The following is a 24853-nucleotide window of genomic DNA, read 5'->3' as shown; positions in this document are numbered from 1 at the left end:
TAGATGGCACTATATCCCTTTCTCTGGGAAGTGATACAAACGATGAAAGTTAAGTGTGGCATGTGGAGAGCATCACATATCAACTCGATTAGAGCTCCTTGGGGTCATCTGAAATTAGCAAGCATAGGTGATTTCAGGTATCTTTGCAAAAGTGGATTACAGCTGGCCATAGCTGGCATTATGCGTGCTGGAATGAATTTCCTTACAGCAAAACAAGTCAATACTGCTGTGATATTGTGGCCCCTTTAAGGAAGCAATCCTTGAGAGCCACGTGATCAGGCTGGACCCTATGGAGAGGGAGCACGGGAGGGCAAGCCCATCAGGTGCCAAAAGATGCACATCCTGGGTCGGGGAAAAACCCAACTTGGAGCCAGGGAGGAGAGTAGACGTGTATTGCTGCTCTGTCAGACCCTTGATTGTTGTGCATATATAAATATTGTTGATAATAAATTAGTTATAACTTGAAGCCACAATTTGTCACTTCCGAAGCTACTACAGCTGCAGTCCTCAAAGGGACCATTGGAAGCCCCATCAAAAAGGAACAGTTAAAACCATCATTTCAACATGGAGCCAGGGAGATCGGCAGTGCTCCTCCCAGCCCCCCGGTGAGAGAGCGAGTCTCTGCCTTTCACTAATCATCATCACCTTCAATCACCTTGCCTCCCCTCTTCCCCCACCAAACTCATTGTAGGTCCAAAGCTGGCATCTCCCCACCCCATACCCGCGCCAACTTTTCTGTTCTTAGCACACTACCCTTTTTGAACAGGACAAGCTTCCTCAGCGTGCTGGTGATGTCCTAACGATGTAAGATTCTGTCTGATCCTCTCACATGTCAGTTTTGGCACAGCAGGTATTCCTGCCATTGGCTCTATATCTAAATTCCAGAGTGAGGTCATTTCTAAGTTGACATTCCTCACAAGAGTGCCGATTAGTTCAGTTGGCCAGATCGCTAACTCTTCTCAACGGATATTGGGCATTTTTGGACCCTGTCATCGGGGGAACCATCACCGGGGATTGACCTTTGACGAAACCAGCCAGGGCAGGAAAGTCCTGCCATTGCTTTATTGGTGGGAAGATAGGCTGTTCTCAAAGATCCTTTGCAGATGTGTCTGAATGTGTGCTGTCATGTCCAATGTTCTTTGTCTGTGGGGTATAAAAGTGATGGCTAACTTGCTGCTGATCATATCCCCTTTCTTGGGAAAATCACTCCCTGTGTATCTGCCAGTGCAGGCTGCAACTGGCTGCAACTGGCTGCTATTTCAGTCAAGCAATAGTTTCATCAGCATCAGTTATGATTTGGACTCAAAGACCTTTTAACGGCAATTTAATTTGCAAGAGATAGAATGAGCATGACGTTGCGCATACTTCTTTGTGTGAAACAATTTGATTGAACTGACTTCATCATTTGTGTTTTACCACTTGTTTTATCTTGTTTGTTCATTTTTGTAGTGCAAATGCAGTTTAGGAGTCAGGGCCCAACCTGAGCAACAGTATTCAGCAATAATCTCCTCTGCACCCATTGAACGGGCGCAGAGGAGATTTACAAGGATGTTGCCTGGACTGGGTGGTAGGTAGAGATGTTCAGTGCAACTTGTGGGCTGAAGGGCCTGTTTATGCTGTAGTTTTTCTATGTTCTATGTTCTATTTCAAGCTGCTATGATGGCCATGACAGCCATGGGGATGCAGGGGATTTTAAACCTACTTCTCAATCTGGAAAGACCCAGAAGGGTGGGCATTTAAAGCGATTGTCAAAAAAAGAAAGGGCAATCAGAAAAAGAAGGTTTCCTGCAACAAGTGGTTAACATTTGGAATGCATTGCCTGAGAATGTGATGGAGGCTGATTCAATTGGGGCTTTCAAAGAGAATGGAATTCTCAAAGAGAACCTGAAAGTTAAAATAAAAAATTACAGGGCCTTGGGGCCAGAGTGTGGCAGTGGGACTAGTTGAATTAATCTCACAAAGAACCAACATGGCACAACAGGGCAATTGGCCTCCTTGTATGTTATAACCATTCTATGATTCTCGGGGATTCTTCAGGCTCAGTTCTCGCTCCTGATCTCTATCCAGTGATTGCAAAGTGGACGTGTGTGAACAATCAGTTGAGGACAGGCTCAGACTTGGTTGTTATGTTGACCAAAGCCAAACAGCTATTTGATTTTCACTGGGACTGTTTTTCCTGCTATTGCATGTGGGTGTTTTAAATGCCTGCGAGGGGAGGGGGGAGCAGTGCAAAGAGGCCAAATGGATGAGTTTCCAATTATATAAAATACTGACGGGAAAATTAAACCAATTTCCTCAGATACACAAAATCTCTAGATGCTGTGCACAGTACATCTAATAAATCCAGGAAAATCAGCCCCATTGTCTGGGTTAAAAAAACAAATCATTTGTTTTTTTTGGAGAAAAACAAGGAGAAAAGTTTAAAGGGAATATGAAGGGGGGAGGCTTCTTCACACAGAGAGTGGTGGGACTGTGGAATGAGCTGCCAGATAAAGTGGTAAATGCGGGGTCACTTCTAACACTTAAGAAAAACTTGGACGGGTTCATGGATGAGAGGGGTGTGGAGGGATATGGTCGAAGTGCAGGTCAGTGGGACAAGGCAAAAAATGGTTTGGCACAGACAAGAAGGGCCAAAAGGCCTGTTTCTGAGCTGTAATTTTCTGTGGTTCTATGGTTCTATTTGCTTTAAGGACAATGGAAACAAGCTACTGCTCCTCCCTGGGAAAGCTGCAGGCGTTAAGAATCAATAGCATTTTGACAAGACCATATAGACATAGTAGCTTCCTTTCCCTGAAGCACATTAGTGTACCAGTTGTCTTCTATTTTAAAGCCAACAAGCAGTTTGCAAGATCACTTTCTGATACTATCCCATAAACTGCCAGATTTAAAGACATTTTACAACTTGCCATGGTAGGATTTGAACTCACCGGAACCCCTGAGTTGCTAATCCAGTGCTGCAGCCGTTCAACTCCTGCACTTCCCAAGGAGAAATGAGAAACGCCTCATCGGGTAAGCATTAAGCGCAGGCAGCACTGATGAAACTTTTCCCAAACATGCAAACTGGAGAGGACAGGAGTGGAAAAGAGTATTATTTTTAAATGAAGCCTGTGCACACTGGAAGTGTTACTGTAAGTAGCCTTGCTTATATCAGCATTTCCATATCATCACCGTACTAAATGCTCAGATAAATATCACAAAGAAAAATAAAGACTAAACACTCGATTTTTTTTTTCTAAAGAACTATATCACATTTCATGCAACTAAATTCGGCGAGAGCAAGGACATTCTTCAAGCGGTGGAGTCTTTTGTTTATCCAGCATTGTTTTAACTTTGAAAGAAAAGAAAAAAGTCAAACGCAGATGCAGGTAATAATGCTGACAAAAACAAAAGGATGAGCACTGGGGCTACAGAAGTCTTTCTTGCACTTGTCTGTTGCTGGTATGAGGAGTGTGGAATCACTGTCATTGCTATCATCAGTCTTCCTTTCTCTCTGATGCTTCACCTTGTAATCGATGACAAGCTATGTCTGGCCTCAGGTGCAGCAATTGCCCCTTTGCAGTGACACAGCACCTCGGTGACATATATACTTATCCTGGTATAACACTCTCTCAAACTACGCTGGAATTTTTTTGAACTTGTAGGAAAAAGTTAGAGATGCCCCTGAAAAGCAGTTAAACTCATTCATACATTGCACAGAAAACTCTGCTGAACAAAATTCCATTCGCCCTCAACAAACATTAACATTTTTTAAAAATGAAGTTAAATAACTAATTCCCTCCGTATTCAAAGATATTTTTGGGTTTACATTTAGCCTAATGAGGTTTGATAAATATTGGAATATTTGTTACATTATTACTAGAAAATTGAAAAGAAAAACAAAAATGCTTTGGATATTATCTTTAAAACTCAGCAGTGTTGACTTTAAATTGTGTTTGTAACTCTCCAGCAGCTGCGTCATGTTGTCTTACTTTAGAGAGCATAGGACTTTCACTTGCAGCAAATAATGTGCTCCAAACATTTATATCATTTAATCAGAAGATGGTTAATCAGTACAGGTGACATACAATTCTAATTTGACTCATCTTTTTAAGTGAATGTGCTTTACAGATTTAAACCAACAACAGCTGCCTTTATTTACCTATGAGGTAATATACACTCAGTTTGCTTACCCTAGGAAGAATGCCAGCTTTAGAAATTGCACTGATATTACAGACTATTTACATTTATTTTCTGTGTGTCCCTCATGTTGTTGTCTTCCCTTTGTCAGCAGCTATTTTTCCTCCTTTTGAGCTGTGACCTGAGGCGTGTAAAAAGATATACCAAAGCTTTCATCAGCATCTTGGAAAACACTACACTGGACACAAGCTTTATAGTTTTAAGAATTAGTGTTAAATATTATAAGGCTCTCTCTGTAAGAAATAGGTTTTCAGGTCAATGCAGATGTCGCTTGAAAGAGGCTCATGGCTATTTGCACTTTTAACAGTCAAGTGATGGCTTTGTGAGTTTTCATGCAGATTTTCAAGTAAATAAACAGTTTAGTTTTGGGGCTGTGTATTCCCTGCTATAGGTCATCCTGTTTAAATGAGTGTGTTTAAGTGGTTATGGTAAGTGTTGAGAAATTCAGAATCTGTGAGTCTGGAATCTCACCAAAAACAAGCTTTTAAAAATTATTTATTGTTGAAATGCAGATATAACTGGCAAGGCTGGCATTTATTCCTACCACTGGGTTGAGAAGGTGATGTTGGCTCTTCTTTGCGGTGGTTCAATATAATTGAGTGGCTTGTTGGACTAATTCAGGAGGTTTTTCAGTAGGCAGTTAGGAATCGTTCCACATTTAGGCCAGATCAGGTAAGCTTCCTTTCCTAAAGTATGTTAGTCCACCTCACCATCATTTTCCAGATACCTGCTCTTTATTTCCAGATATTACTTGAACTGAGAGAATTTACATCCACAATGCTGCCTGCAGTAAAACACCTTTCCCATCAATTCCTCCAACCCGCATATGCCAACTTCCAAATACTTGATGAAGAATGAATTTGACCTTTGCCTGTGAGACACCCTCTGACATCTCAGTACCACCTGACATTATTACCTGCAAGTCAGATCAATGACTCACCCAATACCTTACTTGTAAAATTTGAATATAGACTCAGATTAACTACAAACTCTCCGTGAGGCTATTCAATAGTTCAGTCTCACAAAATGACAAGTCATCAGTGATGGAGGCAAGTTTAACACTGCACCCACCATCATAGTGATCCATCACTTTTTGCTGAAACCTACACTGTGGGTTAAGTATTTTGATAATTAATTCTAAGAATCATGACTTTGCAACTGCAGTCTCCAACTGTTCACTGTCTTCGTTCTGCTCCATATGACTTGCTGATTCTGTAGTGCTGAGTGTGCTGGCATGTCCAGTGTTCTTTGCTTGTGTGGTGCTCACTGAGCACAACGATGAATAATAATTTTCATCATTCATACATCAGAATTGGGAGGCTATTTCTACAAATGCAATTCACTCTATTGCATCTTTCCAGTTCGACAGAGCTGCACTAATCATAGAAAGAGGTGTACTAGGTAACATTAAAATAATAGTTGTATCTCACCCATTTATGGCAGTTTTACAATTTCTCCCTCTAGCTTCTGATTCAAAGTCCCAGTTGCTTCTTCTTGGATCAGGAGGCTGTATTGTATCAAATCTTCCTTGCAGCTATCCTCTCTTTCATCGTTGCTCTCAGGCCTCCATTGTTCAGGCAGTCTTCCCCTTAATTCTGTCAGAGAGAAGATACTTTTGAATTCACCTAGCTTTGATCTGAGATCTTGTAACTCATTCTTAATGGAAGTGGTGAGAAAATATTTACCCAAGCTGTATTTTGAATGCTTTTTTTCATCCTTGCCGGCATATAATCACTGTGCTTCCATTCTAGACAGCGCTCTAGTTAGTCCACAATCTTGGACATCCTGAACCTTCAGCAGCTCGGTACCTTCCGCCTGATCTCTTCAAGGGCTCAGAAGAAGTGTGCTCGGAGGGATGGCAAGAGAAGAAACAAGAGGTCTGGTGGAATGATGGAGGTCAGGAAGCGGCAAGAGTTGAGCACTGCGAGAGAGTGAAAGCAGACGTGAAAGAGCATAAGAGGAAGAAGGGTGGGTGCAGCCAATCTGGGGAAAACAAGACAAAGGTGGCCAGATAGTACTGTGGAGTAGGAGCAGTAAGGGTGGCTTGTGAAGGGAATAGTATTCAGTCACCAAGGGGGTATCTGCTTGTCTTGTATTTATATGTTTGTTTCTTGTGTCTGTATGTTCTTTTCTTTGAGTTTTCCTCCACTTGAATCTGCCATTTTTTTCAGCTCATGCTCTTAATTGGTGTCAATGTCAATGTTTCTTACCATTATCCATTCCTAATAGGGTTATCAGAGAACATGAGGTCTTTCGCTAACCACTTTCAAGTAGGTGTAAGTAATGCTGCCACTGAGTTCTGATTAACATGATATCATGGCAACTTAGTGTACTGATAAAGGGACTGATTAATCCTGGAACTGCTTTTTTCATGCTTCTCAATGAGAAATGTCTTTTTATTTTTGTTCCATGTCTGAGAAGTTTTAATATAATAGTTTCTGATTTTCCATTATGTGACCATTTGGGTGCAGCTATACTCAAAAATTCAGAAAAATCATGAAACGGTTGGATGCACAACATTAATAGACTTGTATCTGTGTCATGTATTCATTCATATATTCAAGGTAAGGAGATAAATATCATTGTTCTCTTTGTAGCACATTGCAAACTTGACGTGTAAATGTGTACTGACATGTCACTGCCTTTTCACTTTGCACATTAACTTGGGCAGTCTTTCAGTCAATTGAGTTGGCTTCAAACAGGTACAGTTTCTAGTTCCAGGAATCACTGGAGCAGCTATGTCGACTAGTTTGGGTTTGGTTGCTAGTTTGTCCCAATAGAAGTCAACTGGTTCAAATAAGATTCAAATGGCTGCCAAGTGAAATCACAACTGGTTTCCCATTTTAAGTGTCAGTTGTTCCTGTTGTATACAGCTGAACCAGTCCATGTGTTAACTAATTCCAGTAAGGTTCAAACAACCCAGGTCGATGGGAATATCAACTGGTTTTCAGTTACAATCTCCAGGTATTCCGCTTGTGTGTCGCCATTTTCCTTATCATCAGTTGGTGTCTCCCAGGTGGGAAATCGATATTTAGAGCCATGTCACATTGGCAAATATGCTCAAAGTGCAACTCCTTTTTACTCATGGGGTGTGGGCATCGCTGACTAGGCCAGCATGAATTGGCCATCCCTAATTTCCCTTGAGAAGTTTTTGGTGTCCTGCTGACCTCTTGGCTCTAGCTGGTCACCATACATAAAATCCTTGGAAATGTGCCACCTTCCATGTTGTTGAAGTGCCTGAGCCATTGAAATCACTTCTGTTTGATAGGCTATTTGTCTGTGAGAGGATTGTTGCATTCATGATTTATTTCGCCCACTGGATGCCGTGAAAGTGCCACAAACATTGAAGGGGAAAATTATTGAACTTCCTTACTTGATGGAGCATTATCATTCAGATAAAACATTTACAATTGTTTTGCTGTGCATGGGGTTCAAAAGTTTAGGATTCCTCCCCTCCCCATGTTGCCTACATTTTTTAAACATGTCTTTCTTTGTGACTCCTTTTTGAAGTAATATGATTTATTGCAGATTAATTAATAGAACATTACCTTTCTACAAGCATTTATTGGTTTACAAAGTGGAAGAGCAGGTGTGCAAGCTGTAGTTCATCACTGTTCTGACAGCCTCTCTTTAAAACCCCTTGAAAACATCCTCTAGTCATCGGTATGATTGGGATTGGCGCTCGTGGAAGTAAAAACGTTTCCATTGATTGGCAGAAAACAATATGATTCCAACAACAACCCTTCTTCAGGTTACATGTAATAGAATTTACACTTTCCTAAAATTTCAAACATTTAAATAGACTAATGACTGGTCTTTGGTTACATTCTTCATATTAACCTATTCAATTAATAATTCTTCAGGGTATAATGTTACACCCTGCACCTGTTGAAACTCTGTTGCAGAGGTTCATCTTTCCTGTAGGTCACATAACCTGTAGCTTTGCTCGAAAACATTTGCAGCTTTGTTATGATCTGCAGTCTGGAGCTTGCCCAGTGGACCCAGCTTAACTTAACGTATTGAAAACAGTGAATGTGTAAAAATATAAGCCGTGAGCGCAATAACAGACATTGATGGAAAAACACTGCAGGTCAAGCAGCATTTGAAAGACAAAGATAAAGTTCTGAAGAAAGTGTCTGAGCCAAAATATTGACCTCTCTTTCTCTTTCAGGCGGCATGATGCCTCACAGCGCCAGGGACCTGGGTTTGATTCTGGCCTCGGGTGACTGTGTAGAGTTTGCACATTCTCCCTGTGTCTGAGTGGGTTTCCTCCGGGTGCTCTGGTTTCTTCCCACAGTCTCAGTGATGTGTGGGTTACATGGATTAGCCATGGTCAATGCACGAGTTTATGAGAAAAGAATTTTTTATATCTCCAGGACGTCCCAAATTACTTTCACAGCCAACAAAATATTTATTGTTGAAGCAAATTCACTATTGCTATCTAGGTATAGGCGAACATAACAGCCTATATACAGAAGATCTCAGAAACAGCAATGAGTAAATGACCAGATAATTACTTGACATTGTTTTACAACAGTGGGAGTACTTAATATACAACATACAATATATCAGCCCAACTAACTCAACTTGAGCATTTTCCCATATTTTTAATCTAAGTCTATCATTGTGACTCTCTCTCCTTCTCCCTCAAATGTTTGGCTAGTTTTCTCTTAAATATGCTAAATGCTAATCTTATTCCACAGAGCATTCTGCGATATTGAAACGCAGTTGCAGGAGGAACAAAAGCTTTTAACTCTTTCCACCATTTGTTTACTTTTCTCTGAGACCACACTTAACTAATTCAGCACAGTGAGCATCAACTGTAAACAGAGTTACAATATTGAACGCGGGACACAAGATACAAATTGCTTCAACCACTCCAAGTGGTAGTGAGCTCCACATTCTCACCATCCTTTGGGTAAAGAAGTTTCTTCTGATTTCATGATTGGATTTCCTGATGACTTTCTTATATTGGTGACCTAGTTATACTCTTCCTCTGCCGGGAAACATTCTCTCTGCACTCATTCTATCAAATCCTCTCAGAACTAGAAAGATCTCTTTTGAGTCACCCCTCAGACTTCTTTATTTCCAAGAGAAAAGAGGTCCAGCCTGTCAATCCATTCCTGAAACCTATGATCACATCCCCATAAACCTTACCTGCACTGACTCCATTGCCTCTATATTGTTTTCGTAACATAACTGGTAATGGATTTAATATGTCATACCTCATGTTTACCCAGAGCATACGCTGTTTTATGAGAGGAGCATTATGATATAGTTACCCTGTTAAGCATTATTCTGCTGCTAAGATGGAGATGTGTTTAACTTGATCCATCTCCTTAAGATCACAACATCTAATTGCCACGGATAAGTACATATTGAGGTGAATTACATTTGATGGATTCCCAGTTGATGTTGAATCTTCAGCTGGCATCAAGATCTGAAAGAAAACTGGCTTCTGTTAGGTGTTGTGTTTCTCTAAAATTACAAAAGCTCATAGAGATAGATATCAAACTTTGAGTGTAAAATGGGTGCAACCAAGGGTGTTAGGCCCTGTTAATATATTAACAAGGAGCATAAGTAATATCTGCTTTAGATTCACTCCACAAAATTAGATGCTGATAAATGGGGCAGAAATGGGCTGAACTTCTCTGCTGACGCCCAAGCAGTGGTTGCCAACACCAGAGTGTTCAGTCTCAAAAATTGGCCAGTGGCTGGAAATTAACAGGTGTGTTGACACCACCCAATTCCCAACCCCAAAATGACTTTGTATCCCCACAGTCCACTTTGTAAGGGAATCTGTGTGGCTCAGTTGTTCTGTGTTCAATATTGTAACTCTGTTTACAGTTGATGCTCACTGTGTGCTGAATTAGTTAAGCCCGGGTGTGGTGTCAGAGAAATGGTGGAAAGAGCTTAAAGCTTTTGTTACTCTTGCAACTGCGTTTCAATATCGCAGAATGCTCTGTGGAATAAGATCAGCATTTAGCGTATTCCAGAAGATCATTTCCTCAATCTTGTCAGATGTTGCAGGGATGGTCTACCAACTTGAAAACATTGCTGTCCATGGAAGGGAAAAAGCAGAACCTGATCAGTGATTATAAGAACATAAGAACATAAGAAATAGGAGCAGGAGTAGGCCATCCAGCCCTTCGAGCCTGCCCCGCCATTCAATAAGATCATGGCTGATCTGTCGTGGCTCAGTTCCACATTCCTGCCCTCTCCCCATAACCCTTAATCCTCTCGCTTATCAAAAACCCATCAACCCGCGTCTTAAAAATATTTAGCGAGGCAGCCTCCACCACCTCAACGGGCAGAGAATTCCAGAGATTCACCACCCTTTGAGTGAAGAAGTTCCTCCTCAACTCCGTTCTAAACCGCCCCCCCTTTATCTTGAGGCTGTGCCCCCTAGTCCTACTGTCCTTTCTGAGCGGGAAGAGCCTCTCCACCTCTATCCTATCCATCCCATTCATCATCTTATACATCTCAATGAGATCTCCCCTCATTCTTCTAAACTCTAACGAGTACAAGCCTGGTTTATTCAGCCTCTCCTCATAGCTCAACCCCTCAACTCCAGTATCAGCCTAGTAAACCTCCTCTGCACTCCCTCCAAGGCCAAAATATCCTTGTGTAAGTACGGCGACCAAAACTGCACACAGTACTCCAGCTGCGGCCTCACCAATGCCCTATACAGCTGCAGCAAGATCTCCCTACTTTTATATTCAATCCCCCTCGCTATGAAGGCCAGCATCCCATTAGCCTTCCTGACCACCTGCTGCGCCTGCAGGCTGGGTTTTTGCGACTCATGCTCAAGGACCCTGAGGTCCCTCTGCACCATCGCCTGCTGCAGTTTTTCGCCCCGTAAGTAATAGTCCTTCCTACCATTATTCCTACCAAAGTGGACCACCTCGCACTTGCCAACATTAAATTCCATTTGCCATTTCCTGGCCCATTCGCCCAGCCTATCTAGATCCTTCTGCAGACTCTCCACACCCTCCGCGCAATTTGCCTTTCCACCAATCTTGGTGTCATCAGCAAATTTCGACACCATACACTCGGTTCCCTCCTCCAGATCATCTATATAAATGGTAAATAGCTGAGGCCCCAGAACCAACCCCTGGGGCACTCCACTAGTCACCAACCGCCAATCCGAATAGCACCCATTAACCCCCACTCTCTGCCTCCTCTTTGACAGCCAATCCTCTATCCACGCTAACACCCTACCCCCAACTCCATGCCCCCTTACCTTCTGCAATAACCTCTTGTGAGGTACCTTGTCAAACGCCTTCTGAAAATCAAGAAAGACCACATCCACCGGCTCTCCTCTATCCACCGCCCTAGACACATCCTCATAGAACTCCAATAAATTTGTAAGACACGACTTCCCCTTAACGAAACCGTGCTGCGTCTGCTCTATCAAGCAATTCCCCTCAAGATGCCTCGCTGTTTCCTCCTTGATGACGGATTCTAACATTTTACCTACCACAGACGTTAAACTAACCGGCCTATAATTCCCTGCCTTTTGCCTGGCACCCTTCTTAAACAACGGCGTAACATTAGCCGCTTTCCAATCTTCCGGCACTTCCCCGGAATCCAGCGACGTTTGGAAAATAACCACCAAGGCATCCACTATCACCTCCGCCATTTCTTTCAGAACCCTCGGATGCATTCCATCCGGTCCTGAGGACTTGTCCACAATCAGTCCCTCCAGTCTGTCGAGCACCACCTCTCTAGTCATTGAGACCCTCCAGTCCTACCACCTTTCCATCGCTAACACCCGGCAAATTATTCACGTCTTCCTCCGTGAAGACCGAAACAAAACAATTATCAGCAGTGCTCACTCAGCTTGCCATTAAGACCATTTAATACTCCACAAAGACAAATGCACATTTGCAGCTCTCAGGATTGACTTCCTAGGGTACAAAATGACAGCAGCTGGAGTAAAGCCTACACACGATAACATCAAAGCCATTTGCACGCTTCTAGTCCCATCTGACATGAAATAATTGGCATAATTCCTCAGTATAACCAATTTTTATCACAAGTTTATTCCTGAGTATGTAGAAATTGCAGAGACTCTTTAGACACTAGTGAACAAAAATGCAAATAGATAATTGCACAGAAAACAGCATTTCACCTTAAAGGTGAAGGTAGCATTTTTCTAGATCTTATGCATTTCAACCCATTAGCAGGAATGTATGTCACAACAGGTGCCTCAGGAAATATAATTGGAGTCATGTTCTCATGGTATATTCAAGGAAGCACATGCTATTGCTTACATGGCAGATGCTGTTGTCAATAGCTGAACAGAAATACTCTGTTGGAAAGCAGGAAGCACAGCCTGCATCTACACTTGTGGACATTGGCACATGTATCTATGGTAGAAAGTTTACTCTCCACACCAATCTCCAGTCATTGACTATATTAGCCACATCAGAATCTAGCCATCAACCTCTCTGTACCTACAAATGGTCAGATCACCTTCATCAGTATAACTTCAAAGTTGAGTATCTTGCAGGTTCACGCAACCAAGTAACTGGCAAGCTGAACTGTAAGAAATTATTCAGTGTACTTCCGTTTGTTGTTTACGATGAGTCAATTCAAAATAAGATCTTTAGTTTTATAAGGGGAAAAAGATGCAGTGTTGATTTTGGCTATGTTTGATTATGTGAGTCTGTTTATGATTGACAATCATTTTGCTTGATTAGTTAAATCTGGGTGTCAACTCTGGGAAAAAATAAACACACTGTAGAAAAAGGTAGAGGTCTGAGCTGGTGCATGGGGTAAACATTTTAAAAGCACTGTGAATGAAACCTGGTTCACACATAGCAACTAAAGTCATTTATGTGTTAATCCAATATATATACAATATATAACAGGATCCATAAAAAGAAAGAAGAGAATTGTGCTTATCAGTCACTTGTGGGAGAGGATAGGATGCCTGGACCCCAAGGTAAGCTTCACTTCAACTAGGGTGTTGGCCAATCTGACTCATAGAATCATAGATTGATAGAAACCCTACAGTGCAGAAGGAGGCATTCGGCCCATTGAGTCTGCACCGACCACAATCCCACCCAGGCCCTATCCCCATAACCCTGTGCATTTACCCTATCTCATCCTCTGACACTTGAGGGGCAATTTAACATGGCCAATCCACCTAACCCACACATCTTTGGTCTGTGGGAGGAAACCAGAGCACAGATACAGACATAGGGAGAATGTGCAAACTCCACACAGACAGTGACTCAAGCTGGGAATCGAACCCAGGCCCCCTGCGCTATGAGGCAGCAGTGCCAACCACTATGCCACCGTGCTGCCCCATATGACTCCTCTTGGAGAGTCATATGTAGGCCAAAGTCTGGGAAATCCCCGGCATGGGAATTCGTATCCCTGGCTGCACGCCTTGAGGCATCAAGGGGCAAAGATTCTGCCCTCTACAAGATCTAGCAGCTGTTGACAACACAGGGACAGAAGTACACACCTGCTAGCCAGAATGTGTTAAAAGAGCTGTGGAATTTCAGCCTGCAGTACTTTAACACAGCAGTTATCCATCCTGGGTGAATAAATGGCAACTAAAAAATAGAAATAGTTTGAGACGTGGCCAAAGAAGCATTTGAAATGGGGGATCCAAAACAAGAAATGTGAACTGTATTTGTGACATTCAAGGCTGCATTCTCTCCCACTGTCAGGCTTACAGTGGGGTGGTATTCAAATAGCTGCCAATAAGACACTAGCAGCATCACATTTCATTAAGGTGGCGAAGGAAGAATAGCAGCCCAGGGCTGTCAGCACCTTTGGAAGTATCCCAGATTTGCTGATGAATTCATGAAGGTAGCTCTGTGAGAGTGGACACCAAAAGGGACAGTCGGATTGGCACTCCATGTGGTCTGGAGGGGAGCGGCAGAGGTAGGCGATGCAATTCTCGCCATCTCGGAAACTGCCAGGAAGAGATTCCATAACCTATGCTCTACCAGTCAAACAGCTTCATTCACTTACTTACATCACACTCCTTTTTTTTGTCTCACCACCTTAACACCAGTCTCTCCACTTACTGTGTCTGCCAAAAGGACTTCTGGTCTTCCAAGAAAACTCCATTTAAAATAATAAGGCACATTCGCCTCTCATCATGCTGGCACACATCACTTCATATAGTGGAAGTCTCCATGACATCTAAAAACCTCTCTCTCTCCAAAGGGAGATAAAAGCTCTAAAATAATGCCACAGAAGGTCAACCAATGAGGATGACCATCAATGAGAATCCCTGAGTCCCCACACATATAGATGAAGAAGCAGGTGTAGGAAAGTGCAAGGGTTGGAGACCTGGAAAGACAAGGCGGGGCAAAGCTAATTAAACACAGTTTCAACTTGATGTGTTTTCTTAAAGTATTAAGTGCCTTTCCATTCATTCATATTTCTGCACAGCAAATATCACTGTGTGTGAAACGAACTCTGCTTGTCTTTTACATTGTCGGGGGTACATTGGATGAAGACAGCAGTTGCTCCAAAAACTGCACTTCCAGGTTCACAGCTGCTGCAATGTGCGCACCAACCCTATCCTTGGATCTTACCTGCACAAGCACCAGCCGAGAGACTTGCACTTGTGAGAAATTAGTCAGACAGTCATATGGGTTGTCACTGCAGGGAAATTCATCAAACATTAGTGAGAACAGGGACCTGTTAGTGGAATAGGAGAGTGCCATTCATTTGCAGAGCAGGAAGAAATTAATGATTGAGGTGTATACTCTTCAGAGCCCAATTTTCAATAATCAGTAGTAACCCACAATTATAGAGCTTCAGTCTTGCATGGCAACACTGAAGGCAATTGCCATCCATATGCCCATAGACAGTGGATAAATGAGAGGAATAGGAAAATCTGAACTTTTTTACCCTGTTATTTGCTCATTCCAGATCAGAGTAAAAATGGATTTATCCTTCTAGATGTGACAACACTTTACCCAGGCTCCATTACCTCACTTTGTATAAGATCAGATCATAGAACCCTACAGTGCAGAAAGAGGCCCTTCGGCCCATCAAGTCTGCACCGAACACAATCCCACCCAGGTCCTACCCCCATATCCTGACATATTATACACACTAACCCCTCTAACCTCAACACTAAGGGACAATTTCTTAGCATGGCCAATCAACCTAACCCGCACATCTTTGGACTGTGGGAGGAAACTGGAGTACCCGGAGGAAACCCACGCAGGCATGAGGACAATGTGCAAACTCCACAGAGGGGTTGTGAGACCCACACAGACAGGAGGAGAATGTGCAAACTCCACACTATAATAACTGACTCAGATACATATTTTATTTTTATAATTTTCTTAACACTAGAATTGAAATGAAAGACCAAGAACTATGACCCAGCTGACCAAGAAAGCTAAAAGACCCATGGAGAAGATGAGCCAAATCAAAAAGTATTGATGAGGTGATGCCAAACGTAGTTTTAAAAGTATGTATATTTTTGGTGAAAAAGTTAAGGGAGATAAGAAATTATTTTCGGCAGTGAGCTATTATTACCTGGAATGAACTGCTTGAAAGGGGTGTTGGAAGGAGATTTAGCAGTAACTTTCAAAAGGAAATTGGATATACTTGAAAGGGAAAATTCACAGTGTTCTGAGGAAAGAGCAGGGAAGCGGAATTAATTGCATTGCTCTTTCAAAGAGCCAGCACAAGTACAATGAGCTGAATGGCCTCCTACAGATCGGAGAATTCTGTGATTCTAGTAGACTGGAGTTTAAGGAGGCCAAGTGTTTGGATGTGCTCATTAAAATGAAGTTACGTTAGAGACAGCAACAAAAGCGCTACCCAACAGAGTGAGTTTTGTCACAATGAAATGCCACTGCACTTAATAAGGGATCTGAATTTTTAATCAAGCTTGAATTTGCCAACTAATTGCCTTTGCTCTGAATACTCAGGCTTCCAGCCTGTTTAGAAAGTTTCAACTTTACCAGGGAAACCATAGAAAACAAATCTCAGACTCTGTGCAAATTTGAGCTGAATTAAGTTTGGGAAAAGAAATGTAGGAAAGAAAATAATAAAATTCCATTGTGGATAAGACTATCTTACACATCTAGTTGCTTCATGTTAATATGCAGGAGGCATCCATTAGGTTTAAATGTGACTTCAACAATCCATTTCAGATCAACATTAAGAAGAAATTGACCAACCATTATTACCTGCTGTTTGATCAACAAATCCCTAATGATACCTATGCTGTTCAGTATCCTTAGACTCACACTAAACATTGCACTACACCTTACAAAATGACATACAAGGATTTCATCTAATCTCTTGAATACTCACTGTAATATCTGTGACGATGCAGACCGGACAAAATTCAATTTAGAACATTTCAAACTCTTGGATTCTACTCATCGCCGGAGGTTTAGCCTCATTGCTTTAAAATGCATTCTACTTTCATTTTAACATGATCCTTCAGCCATGGCGTATGTTGTCAGGAAGTGCCGACATTATCAAATGTTTCAAAACATTGTACGGAATACAACAGAAGGAGAATCAGTGGTCAAAACATCTCACAGAATTAATCTTCTAACTACATGTCTTGAAATGAGAACCTGGTGTATAACGATACCAATATTTTAAAACAAATATTAGTTCAGAAGTAGGAAATTGCACACATTAAACGTGACTTTTGCCTCAGATGAGGTGTTGGAAATGATTACTAGTGATAAGCTAGTGGGAGAGGGTTGAATGTTAGTAGATGTGCCAATCAAGTGGGCTGCTTTGTCCTGGATGGTATCAAGCTTCTCGAATGTTGTTGAAGCTGCGCTCATCCAGGCAAGTGAGGAGTATTCCATCACATTCCTGACTTGTGCCTTGTAGAGGCTGGATAGGCTCTGGGGAGTCAGGAGGTGAGTTACTTGCTGCAGTATTCTGAGCCTTTGACCTGCTCCTGTAGCCACGGTGTTTATGTGTTAATCCAGTTCAGTTTCTGGTCAATGGTAACTGCAAAGATGGGGGAATCCAGTGATGGTTACACCATTGAATGCCAAGGGGCGGCAGTTAGAGTGTCTCTGATTGGTGATGATCATTGCCTGGAATTTGTGTGGCATGAATGTTACTTGTCACTTGTCAGCCCAAGCTTGGATATTGTCCAGATCTTGTTGCGTTTTAAAATGGACTGCTTCAATATCTAAGGAATCATGAATGGTGCTGAACATTGTGCAATAGTTGGCAAACATCCCCACTTCTGACCTTATGACGGGGAAAGGTCATCGATGAAGCAGCTGAAGATTGTTGGGCTGAGGACACTTCCCTGAGGGACTCCCACAGAGATGCAGTGGAGCTGAGATGACTGACCCTCCACAACGACAACCATTTTCCTATGTACCAGGTACGACTCCAAGCAGTGGAGAGTTTGCCCCCAATACCCATTGATTCCAGTTTTGCTAGGGCTCCTTGATACCACACTAGGTCAAATGCGGCCTTGATGTCAAGGACTGTCACTCTCACCTCATTTCTGGAATTCAGCTCTATCGTCCATGTTTGAATCAAGGCTGTAATGAGGTCAGGAGCTGAGTGACTTATGCAAAGCCCAAACTGGGCGCCACTGAGCAGGTTATTGCTGAGCAAGTGCTGCTTGATACACTGTTGATGACCCCTTCTATACTGGATACTGATGATCAAGAGTAGGCTGATTGGGCAATAATTAGCGGGGTTAGATTTGTCCTGCTTTTTGTGTACAGGACATACCTGGGCAATTTTCCACATTGTTGGGTAGACGCCAATGTTGTAACTGCACTGGAAGAGCTTGGCTAGGAGAGCAGCAAGTTCTGGAGCACAAGTCTTCAGTACTAATGCCAGAATGTTATCAGGGCCCATTTCCATTTGCAGTATCCAGTGCCTCCAACTGCTTCTTGTTATCACGTGGAATGAATCGAATTGGCTGGAGACTGGTATCTGAGACGCTGGGGACCACTGGAAGAGACCAAGATGGATCACCCACTTGACACTTCTGGTTGAAGATTGCTGCGAATACTTCAGCCTTATCTTGTGCACTGATCTGCTGGGCTCCTCCATCAGTGAGGATGGGGATATTTGTGGAATCTCCTCCTCCAGTGAGTTGTTTAATTGTTCACCACCATTCTCAACTGGATCTGGAAGAACTGCAGAGCTTAGGTCTGATCCATTGGTTGCGGGATCGCGTAACTCTGTCTATCACTTGTGTTTTTGCCATTTGGCATGCAAGTTGTCCTGTTGGTAACTTCACCAGGTTGACACCTCATTTTAAAGCATGCCTAGTGCTGTTCTTGGCATGCCCTCCTGCACTCTCCATTGAATCAGGATTGATCCCCTGCTTGAAGCCAATAGTTGAGTGGGGGATATGCCAGGCCATGAGGTTGCGGATTTTTGCTGGAGTACAATTCCACTGCTGTTGATGGCCCACAGTGCCTCATGGATGACCAGTCTTGAATTGCTAGATCGGTTCGAAGTCTGTCCCATTTAGCACAGTAATAGTGCCACACAACACGATGGAGGTTATTCTCAATATGAAGGTGGGATTTCGTCTCCACAAGGACTGTGGAGTGGTCATTCTTAACAATCCTGTCATGGATAGATGCATTCGCAGCCGGCAGATCGATAAGGATGAGGTCAAGTATGTTATTTCCTCTCGTTGATTCCTTCACCACTTGCTGCAAACCCAGTCTAGCAATTATATCCTTTCGGACGCAATCAGCTTGATCTTTAATGCTGCTGCCAAGCCACTCTTCTCTAAAGTATGATTCTGTGAGAATGACTATGTCAGGCTGTTGCTTGACTAGTCTGTGAGACAGCTCTCCCAATTTTGGCACTAGCCCCCAGATGTTAGTAAGGAGGACTTTGCAGGATTGACAGGGCTGTTTTTTTTTTTGCCCTTATCTTTTCCAGTGCCTAGGTTGATGCCAGATGATCCACCCTGATTTCATTTCTTTGTTGAGATTTTGTAGCGATTGTTCCAACTGAGTGGCTTGCTAGGCCATTTCTGAGGGCAACTAAGAGTCAACCACATTGCTGTGGCTCTGGAGTCACATGTAGGCCAGACCAGGTAAGGACGGCAGATTTTGTTCCCTAAAGGACAGATGGGTTTTTCTGATAATCGACAATGGTGTCATGGTCATCAGAAGACTCTTAATTCCAGATATTTTTTATTGAACTCAAATTCCACCACCTGCCATGGCGGGGTTCGAACACGGGTCTCCAGAACATTAGCTGGGTTTCTGGGTTAATACCACTAGCCATCGCCTCCCCTAAAGGTATTATAACCATTGTTTTTAGTGGTAATGACTCTGAGCATATGAGTGGAGTCCCACAAGGATCAATGTTTCAGACTATTACTCTTCACTCTTTTTGTTGAAGATGAGTTTGTGAATGATACAAACATTTGATCAGATGTTGAAGCTTTTGATGAAGACATTAGGTTACAGCTAATCTGGATTAATCTGGCACATTTCACTTCATAATTCATGGAATCATAGAATCCCTACAGTGCAGAAGGAGTGCAGTGCATCAAACCTCCATCAACAAAAATCCCATCCAGGCTCTATCCCCATAACCAATGTATTTACTCTGCTAATCCCCCGATACTAAGGGGCAATTTAGCATAGCCTATCAACCTAACCTGCACATCCTTTGTTAAACTGGCGGCGCGGGCTTGTTGGGCCGAAGGGCCTGTTTCCCGTGCTGTTTTGTTCTTTGTTCTTATCCTTTAATATAGACTTCTGCATGGGGCGGGGAGGGGTGGGGCGGGGGCGGGGGATAAATGTCAAGCATGTTTACACCAAACGGTGTTGTGAGTTTAAGGATATAGAGGGGGAGAAAGAACAGGTTTTTTCTGAAGGTTTACGATCAGTGTCACAATTGCAGAGAAGTAAAGTGTCAGAATGCATTGCCAGAGTAATCGAATACAAAATAAAATCTACCATTCTATTTTGTATAAAGCCTTAGCTGAACCTCATTTAAGTTACTTGCCTTGGATTTGCTTGGAACAGCTCCTGCTCCATTGTCTTCGAGGTGCATTGAAAACTATACTGACGTTTCTACACACCTATTTAAAATAGCAGAGCAGGAATAAACTTCAAGTATATTCCTGATAACTATGTCCAGTTTTGGTCCCTGCCACATTGCTGGTGATATTGAAGCCCCAGATAAGGTTCAAAGAAGGACCAGATGATTCAAATCCAACTTATTTGCCATGAATAGCATAGAAAGCTGGACATTTTTAATCTAAAAATGGTCATTGTGTGTATCAATAATCTAGATTCAGAGCTCAAGTGAGTAGTGTCCAAATTTGCAGATGCTACTAAAACAGGAGGAAGTTGCAAGGGGATATCAACAACAGGACGAATTGGACAAAGAGTATAAAATAGAATTCAAAGCCAATAAACATGAGTTAGTATATTTTATTAAAAATAGAGTAATAATACTTTGTTAAACAGGACGAGGTGGATTATATAGAACAACAAGAAGATTTCAAAAAACATTAAAAGCAAAACTACAACGAATGGGGACATAAAAAGCCAATGCAATTTTAGATTTCAGGGTGAGAATTGTGGCATATAGAAAATTGAGATTTTTATCTTTTGCTTTATTTTTTGAAATCAGTATTTTAGCTTTTTGTAAAAGTCTTTAATGTTCTGCAAACCCTGCGTGCGAATTTAATCTCTGTAACAGTTGAGGAGGCATTGCGTGCTCCTGGTGTTGTGTTCTGCTGCGCCGTCAGATTCTCCTGGTAAGGCCCATGTGGCCGACCCCCTTGAGAAGGGCACCTACATCGACGTTCCCAGGTTGCACCAGAAGACTCAGAAGGAGCACTATTCTGCCATGGTGGCAACCTTTCCAGTTGATATGACACCAGAATTTGACCCCTGCATGCAACAAATTTACAGTGCAAAGGAAAAAGCATTGAGCTGAAAAAAAGGGTCCACTCCTTACATGATTTGAATTGACCGGTGGCAGTCATTCAATTCTGCATTAAAAATATCCTGATGAAAGATCCTCAACCTGAAACGTTAGCTATGTTTCTCTCCACAGATGCTGCTTGACCTGCTGAGTATTTCCAGCATTTTTTCTTTCAGGGTTTCCAGCAGTATTTTGCTTTGGTGCTTCTGTTTAAACCTCTAAATAAGTCATGTTGATAATAGCAGTATAGGTGCAATTCTGGCACAATGGTAGTAGAATTATTAAAACTCCATATTTATACTTCCTTATTGACTTTTGAGACCTGTAATGAAGTGTAAAAATATATTTAGAATTTGTCATCATTGATTCATTTTGGGTGTGCACAGTTTTAACCTATGTGCATGCTCGGTTAATATCGTAACTATGGTTGGCCGACATCATGCCTTTCAGTCACATTGACTGTTGAAAGCGGATAACCTTGATAATGCCTCCAAAGTGTGTTAGCACTGTCCAAATGTCCATGTTTGGGATTAAATCAGTGAGAGCCAGAATTAGCAAAACTGAAAAAGGACAACAAGGTGTATCAACCACAGTTGCAAAACTTCAGTGAATCTTCAGATTAAACAGATTACTATCTCTTACTTCTGCTCAGACGAAAGAAGCCTTTAATGTTACGTGTCACATTTATGTTGAAACATCTCCAGACATAACCTGGGCAAATATGACTAATATGTAAACAAGATATAAGCTGTGCCTCAGAACATCATACTTCATGCACGTCGGTTCCACAGTTTATCTTCTCATTGATCTTAAAACAATAAAATATTCCCTCAGCTCTTAAACTGAAGTATCTATAAAATCAATCTTTTTAACACTGTTAGATCTGGAGTCTGTGGTTGGACCAGGATTTTGTAAACACCCCAGAAAAATTGGCATAAGAAAAGATCCCTCTTCCTGCTACTAGGGTCATTCAGAGGTGATTGAAGTGAGGAAGAGAGGAAAGATGAGAGAAAAGAACTAGTTAAATTACTTAGCTATCAGTTTTTTCAAAATGTTTCCCCTGTGCTATCATATAAGTTTAAACTGCTATTTGGAAAGTTGAAGATAAGTCACTTTTTTGTTCTGCACCCTTTTCAGATGTGAGATGAAAAACATTTTTGAGTACGGGATGCATTTTTATAGAGGCTGTTTTGTATAGTATTTGTCAGGAAGGAAGCAATCTGGTTTTAATACCAGAGTTATAACTTGCACAACCTTTGTTGTCGGCATCCATCTATCTACAAAAGATTGACTCCAAATGCAGTAAACAATCCATTTCAGAAGGAGCGTCTTCAAATGGCGCACCTTTGCTGATGGTTATTGAGGCCAATCCTTGAGAGGCAGGTGCTGCTACATGTGCTGCACATGAAAGTTCCAGGTGTCAATGTGGGCTGTAGATTTCAACCTTGGCACCTGTTGCCTAGCCACTGGTCATTTGGTGATGCACATCAACCTGTAGGTAGTGTTGCCATCTTCCTCTGTTGTCAGTTAGTGACTTCCAAGGGTTTGATGTTCAGAGTCTTCATGTCACACTTGCAAGCATACTTGACGTGGAGTTTTAGGTACCCGACTGGTCATCTGGTTCTTGCTACATCACAGTATTGAAGGTCCATGGGTGTGCAGCAATTAATGGATTTTCAAATACATTTAGCTTCACAGGTATTTTTAGATTTTACCCTTTTTAAAGTTGGCTGCCTGCCTATTGAAGATTTATTCTGTGGTTGACTGAAAATCTCAAAGGCAAGTGGATAAATGGTGTCACACAAGATAAACATGAATGAAGAACCACTTGCTCACCACCTAGGGCATGTTCCATCACAGCTCCCAACTGTTCCTTTTTAACTTCTAACTTTTTCTTAAGCTTCCTGCCTAAAAGTCCATTCCAAATGTTGGTCACTCTTTCAAACATACCAACCTAGACAATTTCATATAAAACAATTTCACAATTGCAAAAAACTTGAGAATACAAAATTGGTCCTGTGAAAAACAGTGATGCAGACTTTGTAATTAAGTGCTAGGTATGCACAACAATTCTCCATTGGTATTGGTGAAACAAAACTGAAATAGTGCTAAGGAAGTTAAGGTACCATTTAGGTTTCAGCCATGACTCAATTGATAGCATGCTTGCCTCTAAGTCACTACATTCTGCGTTCAAAACCTGTTCCAGTGCAGTACTGAGTGCATTCTGCCATGTTGGAGGTGTTATCTTTTCAATGAGAGATTAAACTAAGGCTCCATCTGCCTTTTTGGATGGATATCGAAGATTTTGTGGTACTAATTCAAAGATGAGCAATGGAGTCATCCCTTGTATCCTGGTCAATCTACAACACAAAGACAGATTATCTGGTTACTATTACATTGCCGATTTTGGGAATTTGCAACATGCATATTGGCTGTGCACTTTTGACATTACAACATTTCAAAAGTACTTAATTAACTGTGATGTACTTTGAGTTACCTGGTGTTTGTGCAAAGCATTATGTGATGCAAGTCTTTCTTTTATGTTCTTTCCAGAAAACTTTAAACATTTCACATAAAAAATTATGCGTTCTTGTTCATTTTAATCACCAGTATTACTTGGACATTTATTAACATTTCAATTGATAAAAATCAAAATGACAATTCAACTTTCAATAGGCATCCAAATCATCACTTCCCAAAAGTTGCCTCAAGCAACATGCTCCCTTGTCCTACACTTCTGGCTTTAATTCTCTAAGGTTTTCAAATCCTACAAGACACAATTCAGAAACATTGCATATCATACAATGCCCCATCCTTTGAGATAGATTCTCTCTTTTGGCATCACAGATCTTGGAGGAAATTATTTCCTTTTGCTCATTCAACTGAACCGAGAACTCTACTCATTCCGCCTAGTTCAAGATGACATGCTTTCCTCGCCTAGTGGTCATGCTAACACCTTTCGTTTCCGCTCCCTCTATGCTAAGGTTAGCACTGATTTCCTCCAGATAAAGTGCTGCATCCTGTTGGAATATACTTTTAAGGGATTGCAGCAGCACCAGAAATGAATCCTGTAATGCAATTCAGCTTTAGTTTCACTTTTGCTTTAGCAGCGCACACATGCACAGTTCTGCAGTTTTGATATCTTCTATCTATATATATATCTGTTCATGTGTGCCATGTCTCAATAAATGAACCCATAATATTTTTACCCAAACCTTTATGAATGATTGGTGCCTTTATATCTTTATAAAAACATAACATGTGCAGCTTCTGTCCATTTTCTCAAACACCATTCCCAATGTCTGCCAACTTTTTTTTATTATGACCATCTCTATCATCTTCAGATGTTTGCACCTTTCAATTGCCATCCAGTCACAGAATTGTTATGGTGCAAAAGATGACCATTCACCCCATAGTGTCTGTACTATCTCTCAGCATTATGACTTATTGCCATTCCACTGCCTTTTTCCCTTACCTAACACGTCATTTCTATTCAAATCATTCTCCAATGCCCTCTTGAAAATCCTGATTGAACCTGCCTCCTTCTACACCCACTCCTATTATTTCTGCTCTTATCTAATTCCAGCTGTAAATACACCCTGGAAGGTCCATCTCTACCCTCAATGCCAGTAGAAGCACTAATGACAGGAATTATGGCATCTGTGACTGTAGGTAATTTTCCATATTGTCAGGCAGCTATACTGGGACAGCTTAGCTGAGGATACAGTTAGTTCTGGATCACAAGTCTTCAATACTCTCAGGGCCCATAGCC

Source organism: Carcharhinus amblyrhynchos, chromosome 7, assembly GCF_965287045.1.
Source record: "Carcharhinus amblyrhynchos chromosome 7, sCarAmb.v2.hapA, whole genome shotgun sequence".
Taxonomy (NCBI): Eukaryota; Metazoa; Chordata; class Chondrichthyes; order Carcharhiniformes; family Carcharhinidae; genus Carcharhinus; species Carcharhinus amblyrhynchos.
Note: the sequence above shows the minus strand (reverse complement) of the source record.